Source organism: Mesoplodon mirus (assembly GCF_964341445.2).
Source record: "Mesoplodon mirus genome assembly, chromosome: 14".
In the NCBI taxonomy this organism is placed as follows: Eukaryota; Metazoa; Chordata; class Mammalia; order Artiodactyla; family Ziphiidae; genus Mesoplodon; species Mesoplodon mirus.
This window is the reverse complement of record NC_138990.1, coordinates 6,353,557-6,372,510: the sequence shown is the minus strand read 5'-3', so window position 1 is coordinate 6,372,510 and position 18,954 is coordinate 6,353,557.

Below are 18,954 nucleotides of genomic sequence, written 5' to 3'. Positions count from 1 at the left end.
TCTTGATTTCTTTCAGAGAGATTGGCTACACGCATAGCTACAAATTTGGTGCATTTTTGAAAGGCAGGAAGTTCAGGAGCTTCCTCTATTGCCATCTCAGTTCCTTCCTTCTAGAGATAGTTTTTATACTTTACTTTTGAACAATCATCAATGCATTGGGTTCCAAGTACTCTCCTAAAAATATGAACATTTCTTCTGTCTTTCAATACCATATCTTAATAGATCTCGTTCACATCTTGATACTTACTTTTCTAAACCAGCAACTTTATATATGTTTTAACTTCTCATGATCCACGTATAAGTCTCTCCCTTTCTGTGTTTTCCAACATTCTGGTTTATCTCCCCTGGACAACTTCTCTTCACCTCCTTGAGTCCCACCATTGTTCTCACCATCCATTTGCCTTGTGATGCTCAATGATGATGTTGTTATTCTCTTTGGATTGAGAGAAAGATTTAAATCATTGAATATCAGCTAAACTAATGGTAAAGCCAATTGACAAATTAATAGTTCCAGGATTTGGGTATTTATCTGGAATTTCTACTATGTGTCAGCTATAAATCTGATTACATTATTTTATATTATTTTGACTTTTATTTAAATATTTACTGATCCATGACTGTTTACCAAATACTGTTCTTTGAGCATTCTGGTATGCAGCAGTGAATTAGATGGACAACGTTACTCTTGTTCTACCTATAAATATAAAAATGATGTGGATCACCATGTCAAGTGTCACTTCTCCCCCTGGAACTCAAGATTTATGATGTTCTCACATTTGAGAGGAATATTTAACAACTTCTTTTAAATCAATGGAGATTTGTCTTAAATTCCACGTTTTGGATTTAGAGGTTTTACAATGTTCTCATTGGCCTGGGTGCCATGGTAGAATCCCTGAAGTGCAGAAAACAGCATAACCCAACTTCTTGGACTTTGTCCAAGGGAAGTTATTAATAAACTTTAGGAAAAAGTTTTTCTCGGCCCTCTTATTACCATTTAATCCTTAAATGTCTTAATGACATTGCAAATCATAAATGATTCCCCAGGAGATTTGTATTCATTTCAGGCTGAGAAAGAGATTGTTGGAGTTGTGATAACTTTAAAGGCTCTTTAGAGGTTCTGTAACATGATAGAGAAGATGACATAATGTAAGAATCCTGAGCTTTGGCACCAGACCAAATTGTATTTGAGTGCTGGTCTTTAAGTCATTAGCCGTATGATTTTGAAAAACCACTTAATATTTTGGGTATACTTGTCTTCATCTGAGGAATAAGTATAAATAATAACTGTACTTCAGGTGTGCTGTTAAAATTACATGGAATGAAAGTGATTGCAATATATTGCTGCTTTGTATTTTGAAATCCCTCTCATTTGTGATCAGATGCTTCCAACTATGAAGAGAAGAAACAGAGGAAGAAACAATAAAATCATAGAAAGCATCATGTAAATAATGGCAATAATGTTAAGTGGTAGATAATTTAAGGTAAGGCCAGCTGTAACAGATAAATTCCCAGAAATCTTAGTGGTTCATCATAATAAAACTCAATTTCTTGCTCAACTAACAATCGAATGAACACGTTCAGTCTGTAGCTTTCCACATGGTGACTTAACGGCCTAATTTCTTTCCATCTCATGGTCCCACCATCTTTTAGAGCATCTGAGTCACTTACTTCTAGCCAGCAAGAAGAAAAGAATGAGGATGGTGTGGTAGGTCTTTTAGGCCAGGTCTGGAAGGGACACCCATCATTTCCACCACATTTCAATAGCCTCTGTCATATGATCACCCCAAACAGAATGATTGGGAAATACAATCAACCCCTATGCCCAGGAAGAAAGGGAAATAAGTGTGGTAAGCAGTTACTTTCTGCCAGAAATGGTAAATACTGATCACCAGGGGAATTTGGTTATGGGAGAGGCATTCCAACATTATGTACTTAAATTATTAAATTTAGGAAAAATTGTGCTGATTGTTGGGATCTTAAAAGAAAGAAAGACCTTCTGGAGACAGAAGAAAAACAAAATTGGATAAAAAATACACAGAACTTGAAATGGTGTGCATTCTTTTAACCGCAAGAGTAAAGGTAACCGAAAGTCCAGAAGAAATCTGGTTAAATAGAATTTAAGTTTTCATTCAAAGCTTTAACTTATAATATTGACATTCTAATAAAAATAAATCCATGCACACAAGTAAAAATTAACTAGTTGTAAGGCCTGATATTACTAAGTTAGTTTCACCTGGGAGAAATTCTGGATAGAAATTTAAGAATTGAGGGGTTTATTTCAAAATTTTTTTTGAAAAAAGGATTGTGTCATGTTGAGGAAAATTGAATCTTAAGGTTTAAAAGTTACTAAAAGTTAAATGATTATCAAATTATTCAGGCAATTTTGGGTACCACTCACTTTGAGCTTGGTAAATGTTCAATGATATGACATACAGCTGCATATCCACCTTATTTTTCCTGAGTCTACTCTGGGATAGCTCTGGGGAAGGAAATTCCCTATAACAGAAAACTTGACCTAGGAAATTTACACTCAGATTTCCTGTGGTTCAGAGCAGTCTAGACAGTCTGTTTCTTTGGTTGATTTTCCTACCTTATCAGTGTCCTGGAAGGTTGATAACAAGAGCAGCAAGTTCACAGAAATGAAAAGGAAGTTACATGTCAGGACTTCTTCCTCATCTTGATTTCTTTCTTCTTGCTCAGAAGGTTTTACTTTTCTCTTAACACTGGAAGTTCGGGAGACATTGTCTCTGTTGCTTATTTCTTTTTCACGTCTATGATTATTTTTATCTATAATGAATAAGAAAGTTGCCTTGTTTTAGGAAGAATCTGGGTCTGACCCAAGTCTCCCTGGATCCCGAAGAAAGAATTAGAGGAATATTTCATTTGGCAGAGGTAATCCCTTTCCTTGGTGTTCCAATTCTCTGGCCATAATGTCCTGAATGAAACATCTACTTTTCTTCAGCTTTTTTAGTCTCCAATCTCTCTCTCCTGACTATTTCAGTATTATATCAAAGATTACAACTTTGCCAAAGAAGTAAAAAAATCAGTGAGGAACTCAAGTAAGATAAAGACAAACATGGATGGATTCCTGAATGGGGAAAGCTTTGGAGCCCACAAATAAACAAGATGAGCAAAACTTATGGACTAAATCTAGCCTGCTTTGTGTTTTGTACAGCTAAGGATGCAGCCACACCTATCTATTTAGGCATTGTCATTGGCGGCTTTCTCACCACGACAGAGATGAATCATTTTGACAGAGACCATATGTGGTCCCCTAGATTAAATTTTTAGTCTTGAACTAAAATATTTACTATCTAGCCCTTTGGAGAAAAACATTGTTGATCCCTGAACTAGGTTGTCATAGATCAGGGATCTCCAACCCCGGGGCAACCGACCGCTGGCAGTTATTGGCGTATTACAAACCTGGCTGCACAGCAGGAGGTGAGCAGTGGGAGAGGGAGCAAAGCTTAATCTGCTGTTCCCCATCTCTCCCCATCACTCCCCATTGCTCGAATTACTACCTGAACCAACTCTCCACACACAACCCCCCACTTCATCCATGGAAAAAGTGTCTTCCACGAAACCGGTCCCTGGTGCCAAAAAGATTGGGGATGGCTGTCATAGATGGAATTGAAGAATAATCCAGGTATAAAATAATAGAAGCCTTATGGCAGAGAGGGAAATTTGATCATGCAGTCTATCTTTATAGTAAGTAAACAGCAAAAACTACATATATATATATATATATATATATATATATATATATACACATGTGTGTATATATACATGTATGCATATGTATATCTATATAGTTGTGCTTCCCTTTAGTTATTTCATTTATATATTATATGCATATATATGTATATTATGTATACATGTATATATAAAAGTATATTCAAATATAAATTCATATATATGAAATGAACATATGCTCTTTGAGAATAGTGACCTTATGTTTTATTTTTTTTTAATCCTTTCCAATACTTAAAGTAGGTCTAATGTACGAAGTAACAAAGTTTCTGGCTAACCAAACGCACTTAACTTCAAAAAACTTTATGACTACCCATATCTCTAACTCTAGGCATTTATCTTTGTTCTTAGTTTGGGCAAATATTGACTAGAGAACATTTGAATATTGAATAGAGGACATTCTCTATTTTTCTTAAGGGCCACTAAACTGGAACGTGTCTTGAGAATTAAATGGACTTTAATTAAAGCTTAAATATAGCAAGAATGTTTGCCACTTTTCATATTTTTCTTGTGGCCAGGCTTCAGTGATAATGAGACTAAGGTCATGGACCTGATCCCCATGTGGGCCACTTAACTCTGATCTATTCCAAGTTTAAAAACATTATGAAGCTTCTACAATGTGCCAGGCACTGTGCAATACATTAAGACTATAAAACTCAACAAGAAGGTTTCCCTGGTGGCACAGTGGTTGAGAGTCCGCCTGCCGATGCAGGGGACACAGGTTCGTGCCCCGGTCCGGGAAGATCCCACATGCTGCAGAGCAGCTGGGCCCGTGAGCCATGGCTGCTGAGCCTGCACATCCGGAGTCTGTGCTCCTCAACGGGAGAGGCCACAACAGTGAGAGGCCCACATACCATAAAAAAACAAAACAAAACAAAACAAACAAACAAAAAAAACTGAATAAGACACAGCTACTTTCTTCAAGGATCCTAGAGCCTGGTGGAAAAGATTGGATAAATCTGGTTCATTAAATGACTGAAGTTATAAGTAATGTTATAAGAGATATAGACAAATTGATGCAAATATTCAAGAAGGAAAGAGTAGGAAGAATTATGAAAAAAATTATGGAAGAGCCTGTATTTGCAGTGTGCCTCAAAGGCAGATACTATTTCATTTTTAGTTAGGAAGATGAGGCAGGGAGCTTTGTAAGTAGAAAGTAGCTGAAAAAAAAAAGTGATATATTTAGTAAACCACCAGATTCCAAGTTTCTCAGTGTATGGGCTATACATATGAGAGTAATGAGATTAAATGTTTATGAAAGCTTTGCGGAGATGTTTAGGGAACTATGGAGAATTCCACAATTTGCATGTTGGTTTTAAAGTGCAGTTAGAATCTACAACGAATTTATCTGGTAGGACTGTTATTGGAAGAGAGATAAAGGATGAACAGACAGACCTGAAAGTCTTCTACATAGAAGTTGTTTACACAGTTATTATTGTGACAGACCCAGTATCCAGAGAAGCATGCATAGAAAGAGAAGTGATGAGTTCTTACAGTAGAACCTTGGGTCATGAATATGTTTGAGAAAATGTGAAGTCATCTTTGTAAACAGATAGTGAAAGAGCCCAAGAAATAATGTGGATCTCCAGGATAGTTTCGTGTCCAGGGAGGAAGAACACATTTCAGGCAATCTTATCACAAATAGCAGTAAAGAAGCCTGGGAATATGTATAAAAGCTTCCATTGTAAAACATGCAGCCAAGATAACATAGTAAATGACAGTAAAATTAATAAAAATGTAAAAATGTCACTCTAAGGATTAACCAGAAGTCAGAGGCTTAAGAATTTTAGGAGCATCCAGAGCCAGCTAAGAGTTACTGGTTTTGTTTCAAGATAAAGAATTTGGGTCAATCATTCTAAACCAGTCATAGCAAATGGGAAAAACTAACCCAATCATGTACACTCTGTCAGGAAGAAAACAGTAAGCAGCATGAAGCCTTTAAAAAAGAGACCAGATGGCCAAATTAAACTTTAATTAAGTCCATTTATGTCTTAAGATCAGTTGGCTCGAATTTGTCAATGCATATAAATGTCCTGGACAGAGAGGGTTTTCAGAGGAGCTGGTATGTGTAGTCTCTCCTCCTTGTCAGGTTTATCCCACTTAGATGGCTCTGATTATCCTAGTTCTGTAATTTCTACAATTAAGAGCAAAGGGATAACTCCTCACGTTGGGTTTCATGGCCATCATGCAATATTTTGATGATAAATTGGCCCATTTGTTTAACTTGCAGAATAGAGGGTAAAATTTGCTGACTAGAATATTCCAGTTCACGTCACATAATATATTAGTAAATTGGCATTCTGATTTATACAAACTATTAATCTCTGGATATATTGTTGAATATGAGTGTCTGGATCTGCCTTCATGAGAACCAGACATGAAAAGTAACACACTACCCAACTGATTGCCATTGATTTCTTCCGAGCTAAGGATACTACTCTTGTCCTACTGCTGCTGAGTTAATAGCACTGTTTTTGTTATTCACGGCTGTTTAACAAACCATCCTAAACTTCAGTAGCTTAGAACAATTTATTACTTCTCAGAACTCTGCAGTCTGGGATGCATGCTTCTGGGCAGTTCTACTCCACATGGTACCTGATAGGGTTGGCAACGTAGGCTTATGTCTTTATTCACGTGTCTGGGATGGTTAGAACCAGGAGGGACCAGATGAGCATCTCTCTCTTCTTCATGTAGTCTCTCTACATGTCTGACTTGCACATTCTCAGAGTAGGTTGCGTCTTAGCTTAGCTGAACATCTTATGTAGAAGCCAGTTTCCAAAGGAGAGGAAGCAGACGTTGGCAGTTATTTTAAAAGCTAGGAGAAACTGGCACAACATCCCTTCTGCTACATGTTATTTGTGAAAGTAAGTCAGATTCAAGGGGAGGTGAAACAGACTCCAGCTTTAATGTGAGGAGTGACATGCACATATAGTAAAGAAGGAATTGATGGCTGTCGTCTCATATACACATGGTGACAGGCATGTAATAGACACTCAATAAATGTTGAATAAATATGAATAAATGAGTCAGTGGCTTGCAACAGAAGAACTCTTCTACTTAGAAGAAGGTCTAATATTCTTTTTTGGAATTTATATATGTCTCAAAGGAACCTTATTTTTGTATTAAATAGAGTTGAAATTTTAATTTTTCTGGATGACACTATATTATTTGGTTATTTGTAACAAAAATGAAAGAAAGAAAGAAAGAAAATCAAGAGAGACCTCCAGAATAACTCTGAAAGTAAAGCATTAATAATAATAGTAGTAGTGCTAGGAATTATTATAACTCTTTTATGTTTAATAATTATAAAAATCCTACTTTATGGATGAGGAAACCAAAGCACAGAATAGTGAAGTCAAAATCACTTTGCTGGTAAGTGACAGAGTCTACATTCAAACCTAGGTCTGAACCACTATGCTGTGTCATCTCTCCTACCTAAAGGAAATAATAGGTTTTACATTGGAATAAAGTATTTTCCTTTCCATTCATCCTCTTCATCTTTCTATCCTTGCCTCCTAGCTTCTCTGTCCTCAGTAAAAATAGAATTTTAATTATTGTATAATGGTGAGAATAGTGATAAATTGTCTTCACATGGTACTTTAAAATACATGAATACATGTTTACTAATTATACCTCTCTACATAACTGGGAGTATTTGACTGGGGAATAGAACCCAATTAGCTGATTAATGTATGCCAACTTTCAACACATCCACCTTAGAGAACAGTGGAGGAAGAATGGAATATATCAATGAGAAATTGTTAGGATTTAGGTAGTGAAATAAGTTTATAGGAAGATTGGTATTAATACATTTCATTTAGGACTTCTGATGCTCATTTCTTCAAATAACACACAGGAAATCTAAAGAGAATCAGACCCAGAAAACCCCTGGGAAGATTTTCATTTGTTGAAGATGTCTTCCTCAACTCTGAATTCAGATCATAATTATACAAGTAGTTACTTTAACTAACATGTCCAGTCATATCAAACAGTTATTTTACTAAGTGTCTTGTTTTTATATATAAGAAAATTTTGGAAAACAACCAAGTGCTTAGATTTGATTGATGAACATAGATTTTAACTTTATACCGTGGGTTTGAATTCTAAATCCTGCCTTCTCTCTAATTGGTTAAGTGTCTTTAAGAGTACTAGTTAATATCTCAAAGACTTTCTCCCTCTATAAAATAAACAAAACTGTACTTATCTCATTGTTCCTTAAAGAAAGTTAAGAAAGAGAACTCATTTAAATATCTATTTCTATGCCTGGCATATGTAGTGTGAGTACTTTATAAATGGTCATTTCCTTAATTTAATTTCAAATTATTACTTATAAAATTACTTGCTAATAACATATTTTGAAATATGAATATTTTGAAACCTTTTGTGTTAGACTTTTTTTAATTATGTAGTTGGTCATAATGATAGTAATACCATATTTTATGTAGGTTTTGCAGTTTAAAATATGATTTTATATTTCCTGGATATTTTGCAACATACTTTTAAAAAGCAATAATTGATATCCCTATTTTCAGATAACAAATATGGAGGCCATGAGATTTAGTTATTTGCCCAGAATTCAGGTCTTTCTCTAGGACTCAACCACGTATAAGGTAGATATAACCTTTAAGAGTGCTTTGAAAGGAAAACCTCTTATGATGAATGTGATATAGAGAAATTTTACCAAAGTGGCTTTTGAATCCCAGCTCAATCCTCCAGCTACTGTCTCATCTGTTTCCTTTCTCCAAATTATAAAATTCTTAAAAATTCTCTCTACTAGACTACCTCCACCTTCCCTCTTTACTTTTCGCTAATCTGTTCCTATTCCTATCACAGCAAAAAACATCTGATATAGAAATTTAATTTCCAATTATTCCATTCCAGCAGGACTTTCCTGAGTCTCAATCTTCCTTGATTTTTCTATTGCAATTAACACTAAAGATCACTTCCTCCCTGTGCTTGCTTGTTATCTGACTGCTCTTTCCCTTTCCACGGAAAAATATACAGGTAGTCTTGATGGCTTTTCCTTCTATTGTATTCTTTTCTTGATTGAATTCATCCATGCATTGCTTCTACTCTGATTCTTATATTGATGACAAAAAAATCTACACCTTTTGTCAAACCTTCTTATGTAGCTTCACTTCCATAGTTTTAAATGTTTCTTGCCCACTGCCACCAGGGTGGCCAACTGAAAGAGAGATTTAAAACCAACTCAGAAATTTTAGTGATTCTACAAGGGCAGTACTGAAGGCCTAAGGAGAGGTGAGCATATGTGATAGGCATGGAGATGACTCCAATTTTGACCAAAGAATAAAAGGCATGAAGGCAAGAAGTTGGAGATAAATTTACCAGGAAGTTGGAGTGCTATTATGATGCCACTCCAAAGATTTTGGACTTGCTACTGCAAGAAGCTGATGGAAAGAACCTCTCCTTTCCCCTTTCTTTCCTACTTTCTAACCTTGGATCTCTGCTTTTGAATCTACCAAACTATTTGAATAAACGGTAGCAGCACTTAATAAGAATGAACCTTAGCCCCTTAGTTCTGTTATTTAATTATGTTCCAAGTAATTTAGAATTATTCTGCATTGTACCATACTTACCTTTCAACTCCTGATCTCTTGTCTCTTTTCCTGCCTTTGACCTTGTCTCAGAAATACAATGCAAGCATTGGACTTGGGTTGGACGTGCTCAAGTGCATGCTTTTATTAGGACATTAGACCACCCTTTGTTGACCTCAGTATACATGGGAAGTAAATAATCACCTATGATTTTTTTAATTTTCTAATTCCCTGGGAGCAAATGCATTTTGATGTCATGTGAATCAGACAAAACAAAGTGCTTTGCTGAACTAAAAATGTTCTGTTTCCCACATATGTAAGCACAGTATCTCTTGACAATCACTTCTTGAGTAAGGACAAAGAACATTTCACCTGCAAATCTATCAGGTCTCTACTCAAAAATCTGTGTAATGCATATGGTGGAGTCAGATTCTGTGAGACTGAATTTGTCCAGACCTTAGTTTCATCTCATTCAGATGCAAACAAAAAGTCTGTAATGAGAGAACTCATTTGCAAGTAGCTTTGTGATCCAGAGGTGTCAGGGCAAGGGGAGAACTGGATGTTATTACTGATTCCAAACTCAGTCCTCTCTCCACCACAGTCCTTTGAATCCAGTACTAATTTCCAGCAAACTCGGGATTTGAAGCCTCATTATCTATTCAGGCAAACTTTTCACCTGGCTATCATCCATTTGAGGGCCTGACATGCCTTTATTGAATGAGATATTTTGCTTTGGGCAAATAAAAATGCCTGAAAGCTTTAAATAGAACATTAAATTAGTTTCAACTGCTTTCTTCAATGCCACCAGAGTCTTGGAGAAAACAGATTGAAACGACAGATCTAGTTCTGCCTTTTGCAAAATTCATCTGTGTATACAGACAATTCTGATTATCCTCCTGATGAATTAACCCTCTGGGTTACTAAGCTGCTTTGTCCTAAAGCTAAACAAGAGCCGTTCTTGGCTCTTGTTGCCCTCATAGCAACTCTTTCCATTAATAGGAAAAGTTACTATTTTAACAAGTATTTGTTGAACAACACATATCAAGAAATGGACCACAACTGAGTTTCTACCATACAGCTCTCACTCTGCCAGGGTTACGGAAAGATGCTCTGCTAAAAATGCTGCTTTCTAACTGTACAGAAATTAAACATATCATGGGGACATAATAATACATAGAAATCACCAGGTTAAATCCAAGGCCAAAAGAAGTTGGTGTTAAACAGAGGTGCAGCAGAGTGCTGTGGTAAGTACTTAGAAAGGAATAATCAGTTCTGTACAGTGGCTATGAAAAATCTTTAGAGACAAGGAACATTTGAGCTGGTTTATGAAGGCCATATGGAATCTTAAAGGTAGGCAGATGGGACAAGTGTTCCTGATTGGGGAAAGAAAAGTCCAGAAGCATGAAAAAACCTGCCACATGCAGGGATTCCCCCTCTGCGGCCAGAATATCCCTCAGTGAGGGAAGTAGTGTGGAATAAAGCTGCAAAGATGGATACCAGAGTGATCTGTTTCAGTGGATGGTGGATACTTGCAGATTAGAGACTTAAAAGTGAGGCAAACCAACTATGAAACTTTATCTCCAAGAATCCTCACAATGGCTGATGTCACTGTTGATGAGAGAAAACAAAAATATCGTTTCACTTGATATTCTATTCCCTATGGGAGAGTGTATTAACTGGGAAACAAAATATTGGCCAGAATTAAAGTCTATTTAGGGCATGTACATATTTTGCTGACCCTACTTCTGATTTGAAATCGAGAACAACTTAAATTATAATGGTTATTATTTGTGGTGCCCTCTCTCTCTACAGAGAGAGAAAATGTGTGTGTATATATGTATATATATATAGAGAAAGAGAGAGATAAAAGTTGTGTGTGTATATATATATGTGTGTGTGTATATATAGAAAGAGACAGAATGTGTGTGTATGTGTGTGTGTGTGTATCTTCCAAAGTGGTAGTAATAATACTAAGTATCATTTATTGAAGAGTCACTGTGGACCAGGTACTTTATATTGTTTTCATTTGAGTGCTAACAATTACTCTGCAAATTAAAATTATTATCCCAATTTTCAGGGGAGAAAATGGAGTAAATGTTTAGAAAGTTTAAGCATGTTGCTCAGGACACACAACTATTTTGTGATGGAGCTACAATCTAAACAAGAGAACCTCTGATAGACTGATAGAAGTCTTTCCATTACACATGCTGTTTGCAGAAATAAGTGGTGCTGAATAGCTTGGATGTTTCAAGTTGTTAAGTTATAAGCCTACAAATATCAAAACTTTCTAAATTTTTAATTTTTTCAAGGAAATTCTTTGAAGATGTGCTATCTTTTATTTTGCCTTCTATAGCAGAGTTTTGAACATAACAATCCTTTTCTTCATGAATTCTCAGGAACCTTTTAGTGAACAAATATATCAAACAATAGTTCCCTCCAATCTTCCTTATTGTTCTTCCTTATGATCCTCTACTAAGGACTCTTTCTTCTATTGCTCATTAAAGGACAATGTTCCTCAAATCATTATCTTCTCACTCTTCTCTTATTGGTCTACATACACTCCTTGTATAATATTATAGTCTCACAGTTTCAATTCTCCCCTGTGGTAGCCTGAACAGTGGCTTAATCTCCAGAACCTGTTAATACGTTACGTTATATAGCAAAAAGGACTTTTCTGATATGGATAAGTTAAAGATCTTGAAATAGGGAGCTCATCCTGGATAATCTTAGTGGCCAAATGTAATTACAAGGGACGCCTGGGAGGCAAGAGGTCAGAGAGAAAGAAGATGTAAGGACAGAATCATAGATAAGAAAGGAGAATAAATGCTATGCTGCTGGCTTTGAAGATGATAAAAGGGGCCACAAGCTATGGAATGTAGGCAGCCTCTCTAGAAGCTGGAAAAGGGAAATAAATGGATTCTCCTTTAGAGCCTCCAGAAGGAATGCAGGCCTGGCAACACCTTGATTTTAGCTCAGTAAAACTGACTGTGAACTTCTGACCTCCAGAATAGTAAGACAATAAATTCATGTGGTTTTAAAACACTAAGTCTGTGGTGATTTGTCACAGCAGTAATTGGAAACAAATGTAGTTCCCATACACTAAGAACTTTCAAATCTTTGAGTCTAGTTCACATCTCTCTCCTGAACTGCAGAATTTAATATAAAACTACTTGCTGATTATCTCAACCCAAACATCCCACAAATACATAGTCACACTGAATCCAGCCATCACTGCCACCCACCCACTGAATTAGCAAGAAACCTTAAGAATCCTCTTTGACTTCTTCTTTGCCAATACTCAGAGCCAAGCTTTGACTCAAAGATGGTCTTAACCTACCCTAACATAAACTAGTGAAAGATTAAGCCACAGCTTTGCTTCATAGAACAAATCATAATTTTAGCATGACATTCATTCAAAGCTTGCTTGCCATTTATCTACCAAAATGTTAAAATGTCTCAATAAAGCACGGATAGTCTCTAGCTATAAGACATGTAATTCATTGGTGAACTTTGAAATATGAGCTGGCTCCAATGGAAAAAACGACAACAACAACAACAACATAGAGATATAGATTAAATGTAGAGATAAAAACAGAGTGATAAATGTAATTTTCTAAAAGTCTTTCTGCATGGTGACTAAATGAACTTACATTCAAGAAATGTCAGTCAAATCCACACATCACACTTCAGCTCATACCTAGGGAATCATATCCAGTTCTTGATGACACAGTTTTTTGAGTGATACCAGAATAACTGAGTATTTAGAGGAGAATGACTAGAAAGGAGGAGAAGGAAATCATAAAATTTTGATATGAGGAATGAAAGAAAAATAAAAAAGATTCAATGGGTCTAGAATATTAAAGTGTTGACATGGCATGAACTCAGAGGTTCAAACTAAAACAAAAATCTGTAAGTGCATTTTGGCTTCCCAATAGTTGAGGATGGAAAGTTTACCAATAGTAGTTAAATATTCATTATCATCCATATGAAATGACTTAAATGGAAAAAGAGGAAGCCTGGCATTTTTATCAGCAATTAAGATTAAGCTGAATAACTATTTGGTACCAAAGCTATTGAGAGGAAATACTATGCAGTAGGAACAAATGGGCTATAAAGTGTAAAAAAAGAAAGCCTTGATTTGCATTCTGATTTTGCAAGTGCTTCATTGGCATGTGAACATATGGAAGTCATTTTACATCTCAGAGCCTCATTTTTCTTCTCTATAAATTGTAAATAATTTCTTTAAAATCAGTGAGTTTTTTGTAAGGATAAGTTAAATAATGCATGAAAACATTTAGTAAACTGCCTGTCACACAGATCAAATTTCAATAAATGGTGGTATTACTAGAAGTAGTAGTATTCAAACACTGGATAATACATTAGTCTAGATGACCTTTAAGATATTTCTAAAGACATGTTGCCAACAAAATAGATCACTAGAAAAAAGTTTTCTCTAGAAATAACTGTGAAATGCTGAAGAAATATAACTAATATACTTTAAAATGTAGATCTGAGGAAATAGGAGAACTAGGGAAATGTCCAAGGACCAGCACTCAAAGGAGAATGGAAACCAGAGTGGTTAGGCTAAAGCGTTGGCTACCCTAAGAATATATGCCCATCTCACTAACCATGAGGTTTAGTTTATATGGCCTCAAAATGACAGGAGATAAATATTAGGCTTGTGTGAAATGGGGAGATAGAAGTAGGGTTTTGTAAGTCAGAATCCTTGTTGCATTGAATGAGAAATAAATACTCCACATAAGATCTTAACTCAGACACTAATAAGGAAAAACAAAGTAAAGACATTCTCTCCAGAGAAGTTATAAACCCAGGTCTGACATCACTCAGGCAAATGCGTGATACAGGACCTACCTCACGGAGTTTTCACATAAAAGGAGACCTAAGCAACCTATGCAGAAACAAAGGCAAATCCATCAGGTCACATTTGATCTAGAACACTTAAGATTCTCCAAGGTATGTACAATCCAAAATGAGTTCAAATTACAAAATTAAAGATCCATAAACAAATCACCATAAATGTTTAGGCAGAGACCACACTGAGTAAAATTAAATTTGAGGAAAATAATCACTGATAATTAGATACAAAATATAAAATAATTATGTTTACAATGATTTAATAACTAAAATAAAGAAGTAAAATATGAGGGGAAAATCCGTTGTTAAATACATAGGCATACTTGAAAAATCACCTATTAGAACTTCTAGAAATAAAAACTAAGGTCTTTGACATTTTAAAATATCAATGAATTCTTTAAATATTGCATTAGCACAGCTGAAGATAGACTTAGTAAGCTGGATATTAAATTTAAAGAATGCACCCAGAATAAGCCACAGAAAGATAAAACAAGGAAAGTAAAAATTATATTAAGAAGTACAGAGAACACAAGGTTTAAAATATATAACTTTGAGAAAAAGGAATAAGAATAAGGAGAATATAGAAATATCATATTTGAAAAAGGCTGAGACGTTTTCCAAATTTATGGAAAATAAAAATATTCAAGTTCAAGAAGCACAAAATGCTCAAATAAAACAAATACTAGATCCACATTTAGGCATGTTGTAATGAAACTGCAGAACATTATTTTAAAAAAGATTTTTCAAAGGTGCAAGAAAGAAAAGGTGGTGTATTCATTTTTTTTAAATTGACATGTAACATGACCACAAACGTAGTGGCTTAAGACAACACACATTGTCTCAAGGTTTCTATGGTTAGGGGGGTCTGGGCAAAGCCTAACTATATCCTTTGGTTAGGCCTCGGAAGGATGCAATTAAGTTGTCAGCTAGGCAGTTTTCTCACCTGTATCTTGGGGTTCAATTTCATGCGCATTCATATTGTGTGTAGAATTCAGTTCTACACAGTTGTAACACTGAGGCCCTCAGCTCCAAGAGGACTGCCCTCACCATACACAGTTCACAAATGAATTTTTTGCTTTTTTGAGGCCAATGGAAGAGCATCTCTCTCTTCAGGAATGTCCCAGTATATCTTTTGTGGACTTTCACCTCATTAAATCAGTCTCACACAGGATTAATTTCACTTTTATTTACCTTAAAATCAACACACTTGTCACCTTAATCATGCTTGCAAAATCCCTTCAACTTTGCCAAGTAATGTAATCTAACCATCAGAGTGTTACACCATCTTAGTCACAGAACCTATAAAACCCAAGAGGAGGGGATTATATACTGTGTGTACATTAGGGGTGGGAATCTTGGAGGATTTTTCTGGAATGGAGTTACAAGTATACTAATAGTAGTTCAACAGCAACCACAGAAGCCATAAGACAATAAAATTCTATTTCAAAACATTGAGAGAAAATAACTTTTAATATAAATTTACCGGGGAAAAACTAAGTTTTCACCTAATCATCCTCACTAAAGGAACCCATAAAAATGTATATTCAGAAGGAAATGAAACACTGAAGGAGGAACTAAAAGACTAGAAACAAAGGTAAGCAACGAAATTATAAAATATATGGGTAAATCTAAAACACTTTTGACTAGACAATAACATGTAAGACAGGATGGAGATGATTAAGATAAAATCCAAATTTCTGAGTTCAGGGTGAAGAAGTGATATTGACTAAATTTAGTATTCTTAAAATGACATATACATGTTAAAACTGTAGACCTATTCACTAAAATAATAGAATTTTATTGCAATTGTTGTAAATAAGTAGAAGCAGAAAAATAAGGGAGAGGACATAAATAATCCTGAGGAAGGCATTCATCGAAGAAGTAGGAAAAGAGTCAGAAGAAACCACACACACAGAACCTACAACATCATATACATCACCTGGAACCAGCTTGCTGACTGATACACAGGAGCTCTGTAAAAACAAAAGTAAGTAGATGTAGATTCTTGGCCAGGTATAGGTCTAAATTTTTTGGTAAAAATCCATCTTTTAAGAATAGTCAACAGATGCTTAAGAGAAGTAAATTCTTAACAACTGTACCATATTTATATACCTCCCTTCAAGCTGCGGGCCCCAAGGCAAATTCCAGGAACAGAAGAGTCTTGGAAATTCACACCGTGTCCACACACAGCTCTCTCTGATCAGAAGAATTCAGATAGCAATTAACACCAATAGCAGCAGTAAGGAAGGAAGACATCCCAGACATTCTAGAAATGCTCCCACCTCATGTCACTCACTCCACTTTGCTAGAGAAACCCATGGAAGGAATGACAGATGCACCATTGATGATAAGAAGTGGGAGACCCTCATGGACCAAAAGTATGTCCTTAAGTCTTTGAACTTTCTCTAAGGATAGCTTTTTGGGTGGCCTTATACTCTAGAGATTAACATACTAATTGAAGGAAATCAGACAAAGAGAAATATCATATGATATCACTGATGTGTGGAATCTAAAAAAAAAAAGATACAAATGAACTTATTTATGAAACAGAAAAATACTCACAGACTTCAAAAACATACTTATGGTTACCAAAGGGGAAATGTGGTGGGGGAGGGATACATTAGGAGTTTAGGATTAACATATACAAACTACTGTATATAAAATAGATAATCAACAAGGAACTACCTTATAGCACAGGAAACTCTACTCAATACTCTATAATAACTTATACGGGAAAATAATCTGAGAAAGAATGGATATATATATAACTGAATCACTTCTGTACACCTGAAACTAACACAACATTTTAAATCAACTATACTTTAATATAAAATTAAAATTAAATTTAAAAACGCTTATCTAAAGATGCTTTCAGTTTCATTGTTTTAAAATTCACCTAAGACTATTTACTCTTAAAAGTCCCCAAATAAAATGCATGCCCTATACTCAGAATACAGATAAACCTCCCCAGTCCTCCACCTGAGGTTTTCTTTCTCTACTCTTTTCTAGATAAATCTATTTCTCTATTTATAGCCATATTCATATATAAGGATATAACCATATGTCTTTATATATATATATATATATATATATATATATATATACATAAACATATATATATATGTATATATATATATATATATATAGCTACATTCATATTTATATCTATTTATAAATTCTTTCTATCCTTATCTTCTCACTCAAACCAGAATCATTGATTTACTTACAGGGCCCATTTAACTAAATATTTTTTCTCTTCCCTGTTCCCAACCTTTTGTCCATTCCTTAAAGGCAGGACAGTCTCTGCCCAAGGCTTAAGCAGATAATTTTCTCTTTAGCCAAGGAAACTGGAGAGTCAGTTGCCTCACAATGCAATCAGCTATTAAAGGGTTAGGTGTCCCCTTTTCATCACAGGAGTTGGTATTTTGCTACCTGCCACCTCCAAGGGACCATTAGATAAAAGTTTCCCCAGTAATTGCTGTAGGGTCTACAGGATTTCACAGGAGATGAAATTATTTACCTGATGATAAATCAATACCCTTCTCAAAAGTGTTTCTTATACATTCAGCAAAGCAAAGGTGACTTTTTCTTTCATCTTTCTAATTTCCTTTCAAATCTTCTTGCTCACAGCTAGCTTGGTTTTTAAAAAGACATGGAGGCACGTGCATGAGATTTTATGTGTGTGTATGATATGTAAGAGCATGTGCATGTGTATGTGTGTGCATGTGTGTGTGTCTAACTGTGTGTGAGTGGAGAATACTATGTGTGTTGTGTGTTTCTGAATATTTGAGTGTATTTTCTGGACCAGAAATACATCCCAAATGTGCTGTTGCTCCCTTATACTCTACACTGCCAGGTGATGTTTTGTCAAATATTCTCAGCTATCAACCACCACAATGAACACGTGCAAAGAAAATCTTTGCTTTCCAAGGGACTGTTGGCAAAGGAAGGTCATGGGAGGATAGTGCTGCCTTGTACACTTTTCTGACATCACAATATAAGGTCATGCCATGAAGGATCATTGATCCTTAAACTATGTCTTAAATTATGTGTCTAAACTGGACTGCTGTCACATAACCTGAAGTTAGAGGACATTATATGATGATGCTTACCTGTCCTGGCTCTCCTTTTTTTTTGGCGGGGGGGAATAAAAAGGGGAAAAATAATCTATGTTATATTCCCTCCTCTTTGTGTAAGTTCTTTAATCTAACTCTTCCCTTTCAAAGATGTTCATATTTCCACCACCACCCAAATCTAGGCCCACTTATCTGCCTGACTGTTTGGTAGCCACCTTTTCCTCCAACTTCCCTCCAATCCATCATGTCTGTGTTGAACACATAATAAAATAATGTTCTAAAATAGCACTGAGTGCTCACAGAACAACATACATACTCCTTTGCCTAAAATTCAAGGGCGTCCTCAATCCAGCCCCAAGACCACTCATCTAGCTCTATCCATCAGTACATAAGTGACCCTCAGCTGTGGCTGCACATAAGAGCCACCCAGGGTCCCCAGCCTAGAGCAAGTATATCAGAATATCTGCAGAAGATAGGGAGACGAACCATCCTTCTCTTTCAAAGACTGAGGGTTTTTCTGGTACTCAGAATTTTCAGCACTAAAATCGAGAAAGTCTTGGACAAACTGATGAGTCTGGTGGACCTGAGCCTTTCCATCAGAATGTTTCCCTGTTGTTTACGAGGCTCATCAAAAGGATGTTTGCATGCTCCCTGTGTTCAACTAGCTTCTCCTCACCTTCATCAGTTGACTTTGTCCT